Genomic DNA, 8222 nt, shown 5'->3' on the forward strand with positions numbered 1-8222 from the left:
GCACAAGGACATGCGCTCAACTATGTTTATAGCAGCATTATTTGTAATAGCCAGAACCTGGAAACAACCTAGATGCCCCTCAACTGAAGAACTGAGAAACAAAATGTGGTACATTTACACAATGGAGTACTACACAGCAGTAAAAAATACATCTTTAAATTTGCATGCAAATGGATGGATATACCAAAAGCCATATTGACTGAAGTAACCCAGACCCAGAAAAATAAATATATAAATCTTTATATATATATCATAAATTTATATATATCATAAATGGCTCCTAGACACGAAACAAAGAAAAAAAAACTAACCTATAGTCCATGACCCCAGAGAACCTAGATAACAAAGAGGACCCTAAGAGAGATATACGTGGATCTATATAGGAAGAAGAAAAAGACAAGATCTCATGAGTATATTGAAAACATGAGGGTCACAGGAGAAGGTAGATGGGGAAGGAGATGAATAAAAGAAAAAAAACAAGAAAAAAAGGAATCAGGGCATGTACAGATGACTTTGTCATGAATGTGAATTATGTGTTTGCAGAGGAAAGGATTGGAGTCAGGGATGTCTCAGCAGAAGGAGCTGCTGTATCTTAGAGGAATCTCAGTGAGAAGTACTTCTGTGGGAATGGAAGGAGGGCCTTGGACCTTCCCCAAAGCAATGTGCCTTACCCTCTCTGAGGAGTGGATGGGGGTAGGGTAGTGTGTAGGGTGAAGGGAATGGGAGAAGGGAAGGGAGTGGGAATTTGAATTGGTATGTAAAATGAAAAACAAGATGGCTTGTTTATTTTTAAAGTAAAATAAAATACATTATAAAAAAGAAATGCAGGTAAAATAAGTTTTTCCCTAGTAAGTAGGATTATTTAAATATCCTGTTAGCTGCGTCTAGAAATTACATTAAAATAATATTTTTCTTTTTATTTATTTTCCTTGTTTCACAGTATTGTTAACATTCTAGGGTTGTTAAGGAGACAGAAGAGAAATTTTCAGAAAAATAACTGCAAATGTTGTAATCACTGCTACCTGGCCAACAGTCTACTGGCTACCTTAAGGAGAGAGACCCTGGAACTTGGTTTGCCTTGTGAGGCAGAGACTAGGCTAGAGCCAAGTACCTTATGAATCCCTTTAGCAAGGCATCCTTACCCATATTTACAGTTATTTGTTTCTTCTGTGTCCAAAGCTTGATTGGTTCCTAAATATTCAGCTAATTCATTTAAAAAGTTCCAGTACTGCACAGATGAGGCAGCTGGTTGTACCAACTCCAGGCCATTTAGAAATCACGTTGTATTTGTACAGCTCAGAAAGAATGCACCCATAAAAGCTCTAATAAAACAGCTTTTAAAAATTGTTTATTCTTGCAAGTCTCACTGTGTTTACTCATTGATATGTATGGAACCAGTCAGTTCGCTCTACCATCATCCGTTCATATCTCCAGGTGTAGAAGTTTCTCCACCAATTCATTCTCAATTATGGGATGGGAACAATCATAGAAGAAGACTCTCGGTCAATCCTAAAACAGCCTACAAAATACACTTGGCACCGACCTTCCACAAATGGTAAGAGTAAGTAGTTGGAAATGGAAAGAAGTTTTATGTTCTCATTTCAGGGATATTTTTCTGTATCCTCTACAAGGATAAAGTTACTCTGGATTTCACCTAAATAGCTTTTACACCTCATTTGGACAGGGCATGTTGGAGGCTCATATTGTTAGAGCTGCATTCTCTGGCACTTACAGTACATCTTCTGAAGCGTAGAAAAAGACAATATAACCACTACAGTGCCCTGAAGTTTTGGGGTCAGGTTGGTATTTGGAATAAGCCTGCTTTGCAAGGGAGAGTTTTGCAATCATGGACCGACAGCAGTCAAAAGACTTAGCCAGCTAAATAAGGCCTATGTTTTGTCTGTGTTGTTTTGCCATTTTGAAGGTGATGCAGATGAATCATGTATAACTGAGGATTGGCCGTGTTACTATGCACAACCATATTCCTGTGTCTACATTCTCTTCCGTAGGCATCCATTTACTTTTTGTGCGAGTGTAATGACCACGCTTCACCAGACTGAGAACATTCCTTTGTAAAAATTTACTTTACAGCAAACATTTGGCAGATATAGAATTTCATTTCCATAAAAATGTCTCAGACTCTTAAGATGATAAATTTAAAAGCGGAGCAACTCTAACTCTGAAGCCCCCTGCACTGAAAACCTCTGGAACGACAATGTGGAAAGAGGTGTTCAACATTGAGCAGTCTTCAGAGACCCAGGTGAACAGGGACTTGGAAAAATATAAAACTATATGCTTTCTCAATTGGAGACACAAATAATGTAAGAAACAACCAAACATCTTTAAGTGATGGGTTTTAGCTTATTTTGATATCTTTATTGAGGTGTGTAAATAATTTCATTTTAACATTAACTATTCCATAAGAAAATATGTCCTTCTAAAAACACAGGCAAATCTTGGAAAAATATGTGCCTAGTTTGGTTTTTGTATCCATGTAAACCTCTTCGCCATTGTCAATATCACAGTTACTTGTGTTAGTGAAGTAATATACGTTCTGGTGGTCTAGAAATCTTAATCGTCTAAAATACATAACCCAGGATAAAAATGTGAAACACTGGCTAGATTTTAATTTTCATCTGCATCATTAATATTCCGGGATAAATTACACTAAGAGATACATTTCTGTATTGCATATGGTAATGATCTGTGCAGTGGCTCTCCTCACAGCTCATTACAAGCATCTCCTTGTCTAATTGGCAAGATCAAAATAGAAAAGACTCCAGTTTACTATAACTCAATCGCAAAGATGAATAAATAAAAGAGAAACGGTCTAATTATTATGCATTTCATTCCTTCCACTGGTTCATCTCAGTCTTCAGACATTTTTTCTACTTTATAATTCAAAAAGTAGCATGTTGAGGACTCTCCATGAAGACAAATTGCTTCTAAATCTCGTCACGCAACACACAAAGAATGATTTTATTTTCTGAAGGTTCAAATAGGGGTTCTGATACAAGTGAATCAGAACTAAGGGTCGAAAAAATAAAATATCTGACGGTGTATAATCTCTAACAAGTGTAAAAAATTGTTCACTACTTTGATAGCATACTGACTTTCATATTTTTTCTCTCACAACGAAGCCATAGTCGGGAGAGCTATGCTGTTCCTGCTGTGTGTGTAATTAGCAGTAATGGGAATTAGACAAGTGAGCACAGAGCAAACTCATTCTTGCTTTAAGTTGTGTTTGTCAAGTGGAGCCGTAAAATGAGCTGTTCTGTGAATGCCTGAGAGCATCATGAGCGTATGGCAGGTTCTCAGCAGAGGGGCGCCCTGAGAAAATATTTGCTTATCCTTCACAGGGAACTGTGGGATTCACAGTCCTCTCTCTCTCCTGATGCCTAACAGAGGGTTCGGAGACAAGGCGGCTGATTTATGACCCCACGATCTCCTCATTCATCATAAGTCAAGTCTAATATGAATCTTCTTAACTGAAAGTTGCTTAATGCATTATGAGTCTGAAGTACTTTTCTATTTTGTGCTAAAATTTGCTATATAGGATTATAAACTCAAAACCAGATAGATAAACCAAAGACAACAACTAATGCCAGTGAAGGAGTATGTGATGAAGAAAGGATGTGGTTGATTTTTGGTTTTGAGAATCTGGTGTGAGTTTAACAATAATTTACTGTTATTTTGTTTGATATTTACCAGGCAGTTTTAGAAGTGAAATTACTGCCAGTTCTTAAGCAAAGTCATAATATAGCCATGCATCTTGCCAATAATGACAAACTTGCAAATTAAAAAAGTTATCATATAACTCCAAATCTGTGAGACCATTCTTTGTACTGTTAACATGGTTGAGAGCCTTTTATTTACCCTCGCCATTTACATCTTATGACCCGAAGGCCAGAGGTGTATTCTCTGTATTCTCTCTCTCTCTCTCTCTCTCTCTCTCTCTCTCTCTCTCTCTCTCTCTCTGTGTGTGTGTGTGTGTGTGTAGGGCAGAGGACAATCTTGTACACTCTTCCTAAACAACCATTACTTTGTTTTTTTTTTTTTTGAGACAGGGTCCTCTCATTTGTATGGAGTTCTTACAGTAGGCTAGGCTGACTGATTGGTAAGTCTCTCGTGGTGGCACTGTGGTGGCTTTGGATCTTGGACTGCATTAGAAGGAGAGATATGAGCATGTGCATTCATTGCTTTCTGCTTCTTGAATACAGTTGAAATCTTCCCGGTAGTCAATAATGACTTTTTAAAGGCCTTAGAATCTATTGATTACTCTTGCCATATTTTTCCCCTTTTAAGTTCTCTGGGCCATTCCTGGTGTCATAATGGAATAAGACTCATCTACTCAAACAATTGCTCTTACCGTTCACAGGCTCACATCAAGGGTGTGCAAGTTGATGTTTATGATTTGCTTTAATGCTAAAGGAGGCAAGAATGTGATTATGTGTGTGCGCAGGTAGACAGGAGAGACTAAAGGAAAGAGCACTAGGATGCTGAGACACAAATCTGTGAGAATCCACTTTGGCTCAGTTATCACGTTGTCCACACACATTCCTCCTCAATCTACCAACCTTTAGTAACGTTCAATCTAAGCAATTATGCTACCAACATAAATAAATTTATTTTGCAGAAACCACTGAGATTTTGGTATCCTACTTCTTACATAAATTACTTTTCAAAATAGTCCCCAAACGCCACCAGCAATGAGAGCAGGACTGTTATTGTTTCCCAGTATGTAGAAGTAATTATTTCGTGTAAAGCTAGCTGGGTGGCAGGAAGCAGCCCGTCGCCCCTATTACAACAGAGTGGCGCCCCACGTTGGGCCCGGCTAGCTCAGTCAGTAGAGCATGAGACTCTTAATCTCAGGGTCATGGGCGCCACTCTGTTGTAATAAGGGCGGCCGGTTGGATGCCACTCTATTGTAGGGTGAGCAGCGGGCCGCTTCCCGCCACCCGGCTCCTGCACGGCTAGCTTTACCCAAAATAATTATACGGAAACTGTATTCTTTTAAACATTGCTTGGCCCATTAGTTTTAACCTCTTATTGGCTAGCTCTTACATATTGATCTAACCCATTTTTAATAATCTGTATAGCCCACGAGGTGGCTTACCAGGAAAGATCTTAACCTGCTTCTGTCTGGAGTGGGAGAATCATGGCGACTGACTGACTCAGCTTCTTTCTCCCAGCATTCTGTTCTGTTTACTCCACCCACCTAAGGGTTGGCCTATCAAATGGGCCTAGGCAGTTTCTTTATTAATAAGAAATCACTCCCACATCAAGGTTGCATTAACGTTAACCATATACATTCACACATACACACACACACACACACACACACACACACACACACACACACACACACACTCCTAAGTATCATCTGCTAGGTTCATATAAAGTTACATGTATGTAGGTTTTCAGAGTTGACCAGTGGATATTAGATAACTGCTTGGTGTTGTTTTCCCAGGGGCAGACTGCATCTACTCCCAGAGTTTCTCAGTTTCCTATATCTTGTGTAGTGTTGAGGCCTCATGGGCTTTTTCACTTCCAGTTCGGCATATCCATTATTTTTCCCATTATTTGGCTCACATTAGGGCAGTCTTGCAATAACAGTTAATGCAAAAAGAGAACATAAATTTGAAAGAGAACAGGGGGAGTATGTGGGAGGATTTAAAGAGAGGAAAGGCAAGGGAAATATATTGTAATTGAAATCTCAAAAAATGAGAAAGAAAAAGGAAATCCCCCAAGCCCATTAACCTCATACAGTCAAGATGAGCCCCTTATGTGACCGTCTGCCATTGGTAGAGAGAAAGAAATATTTAAGTTCTGGTACAGTTAACGATACAACCCACAAGTGAGACCATTAGGCACTTTACTGACCAAATTTAGCACTAAAATTGGAGTCAGGCTGGAGAGATGACTCAGCAGGCAAAGGCACTTGATATCAACATGGGGATCTGAGTTCAATTCCTGGAACCCACATGATGGAAAGAGGGAGCTTGATTCTCACAATTTGTCCTTTGATCTCTACACATGTGCTGTAGTACATCATGTGCACACATACATACGTAAATACATACATACATACATATATACATATATATGCATATATATTTACCAACCTACCCCCAAGAATGCATGTGAGAAAAGCCTTAGAATTGTTTAGTTGCAAAATAGTGCTTAGGTTCAAGAAAACAAGTTTTGTATCTATTTTAGATAAAGAATAAAATAAATGAACCAGTAGTACAATAAGGAATCAGAGATGAATGTCCAGATGTCTGACCATTAGCATCTGTTTCCACTAAAACAGCATGAGTGTGAAGTGGAGAAACATGCTTACATATATACACCTGACTCATCCCTTCCCCATAGCTCACCCGAGTTCACCCTAAGAGCTTGGCAGCTGAGTTATTTACAAATGTTGTCATCTTTTCACACCTAAGTAGCATAATGCATTATACTATGAGGTCATAACTGTTCTTTCTGTTTTGCCTGTTAAACTGAACGAGAGCTACTCTAAATAGACATTAAAACTAGTTTCTCATGGTGAGGAACCAATAGCTATCATTGTGGGTGCTGCGCCACGTTAAAACGCTTTTTTTGTGTGAATGACTGTTGCTGGGGTCCCTCTCTTCCCTCTCAGGTCTCATGTACTTAGTTTTCCAGGTTAAGAGAATGCAATGTGTTTATTTCATCTGCACTAACCATTATCCCTGTAATCACAGATAGTTGTGAGCAGCCTCACGTGGACATTGTAAGCTATTAAATCTCCTGTTGAGAGCACTGTGTGCTCTTAATTGTGGTATCATTTCTCTAGCCCCTTATTCTTATTATTTTATATGTATTGCTTTTATGTTTAGATATATTTGAAACCATAAGTAATAGTATTATGTTACTTTCTCTCTTTTCTTTTCTTTTTGGTTTTTCAAGACAGGATTTCTCTGTAGCATTTGGAGCCTGTCCTGGAACTAGCTCTTATACACCAGGCTGACCTTGAACTCACCGAGATCCCACCTGCGTCTGTCTCCAGAATGCTGAGATTAAAGGCACCGCCCTGCTTTATGTTACTTTTTATATGTGAACTGTTTTACATATAAATCATTGAAATTTCCAATGATAAACAGTTATGCTTTCAGCTTCTTGGCTATATTAAAACACCTAAGTGGACATTGTAGAACTCTCATTACATAAGTCTTAAAATTATCTAACATATAGTTAAAGCTTCTAAAATAGTGCTCAAAGGAAACAATCTAATAGCTTATCCAGTTATAGGAAGGATTATTGATTTATTTTAGCCTTCAAAACAATATATTTATTGCTTCTGAGTGTACTCAATATGGAATGATAAAGTGAGCATGCTGTATATTTAACAACTCAGTGAAATCAAGCTAAATAAAATATAATAAAATAAAAATAAATAAAAAAATAAAATCATCTACCTTTGACTGCTCATAAATTTGTTAGGAACTTAGAGTCCTTTTAAAAGTGTGTGAAATAAAATAATATCTCTGCAATATAATCAGATCTCTTGCAGGAACATTTGGTGAGAATTTTTCTATGCTGTAATCACTTCCTTTAATCCTGCTCCTTGAGCCGTGTGTGTGAGGTAACATTATTAATGCTCTTAGTCTTTTGGGAGGGACCTGAAAGTATTCCGCGCCTCACTGGTCTATGACATTTTGCTCAACACTTTAATGAGAATTGCCCTTGTCTTGTCTATGCAAAGCGCTAACATAGTCAGACCTCCTTTCTGAACTTCAGGGACTCATTCTCTGCCATGTATTATTCATTTTAAGTGAGTTAATGTCACTGGGAGACAGAGGTTCTGGTTTGTATGATAACGATTTTAAGTGAGGCACCATTAATTACCTATTGCCCATGCGCTGCCGTGTTTTTCCATATGGCTCTTTTTTTAGTACTTGAGTGACAAGAATTCATCAGGGCAAAGTCGTAAGCAGAACTTTTAATATTAAAACTTTAATGTCTCTGTGCCCCGGGCACTAGCTAATTCAAGTTCTCTAGTACTTCTTGACGTGTGTATTTTAGTTCAACTTCTGTCTCTTAAATCAAATACAGAATTATCTCCCGAGCGCTTCAATTGCCTGTGTCTGTGACCTTGAAAAGACAGCCGGATGAACAGAAGTGTGTTCTCATGGGAAACATAGTGAGACTTTGAACTGAAACTGCGGGGCTTCTCTTGAAATGATGAGAGTAAAAAT

The sequence above is a fragment of the Microtus pennsylvanicus genome, chromosome 4, assembly GCF_037038515.1.
Source record: "Microtus pennsylvanicus isolate mMicPen1 chromosome 4, mMicPen1.hap1, whole genome shotgun sequence".
Lineage (NCBI taxonomy): Eukaryota > Metazoa > Chordata > Mammalia > Rodentia > Cricetidae > Microtus > Microtus pennsylvanicus.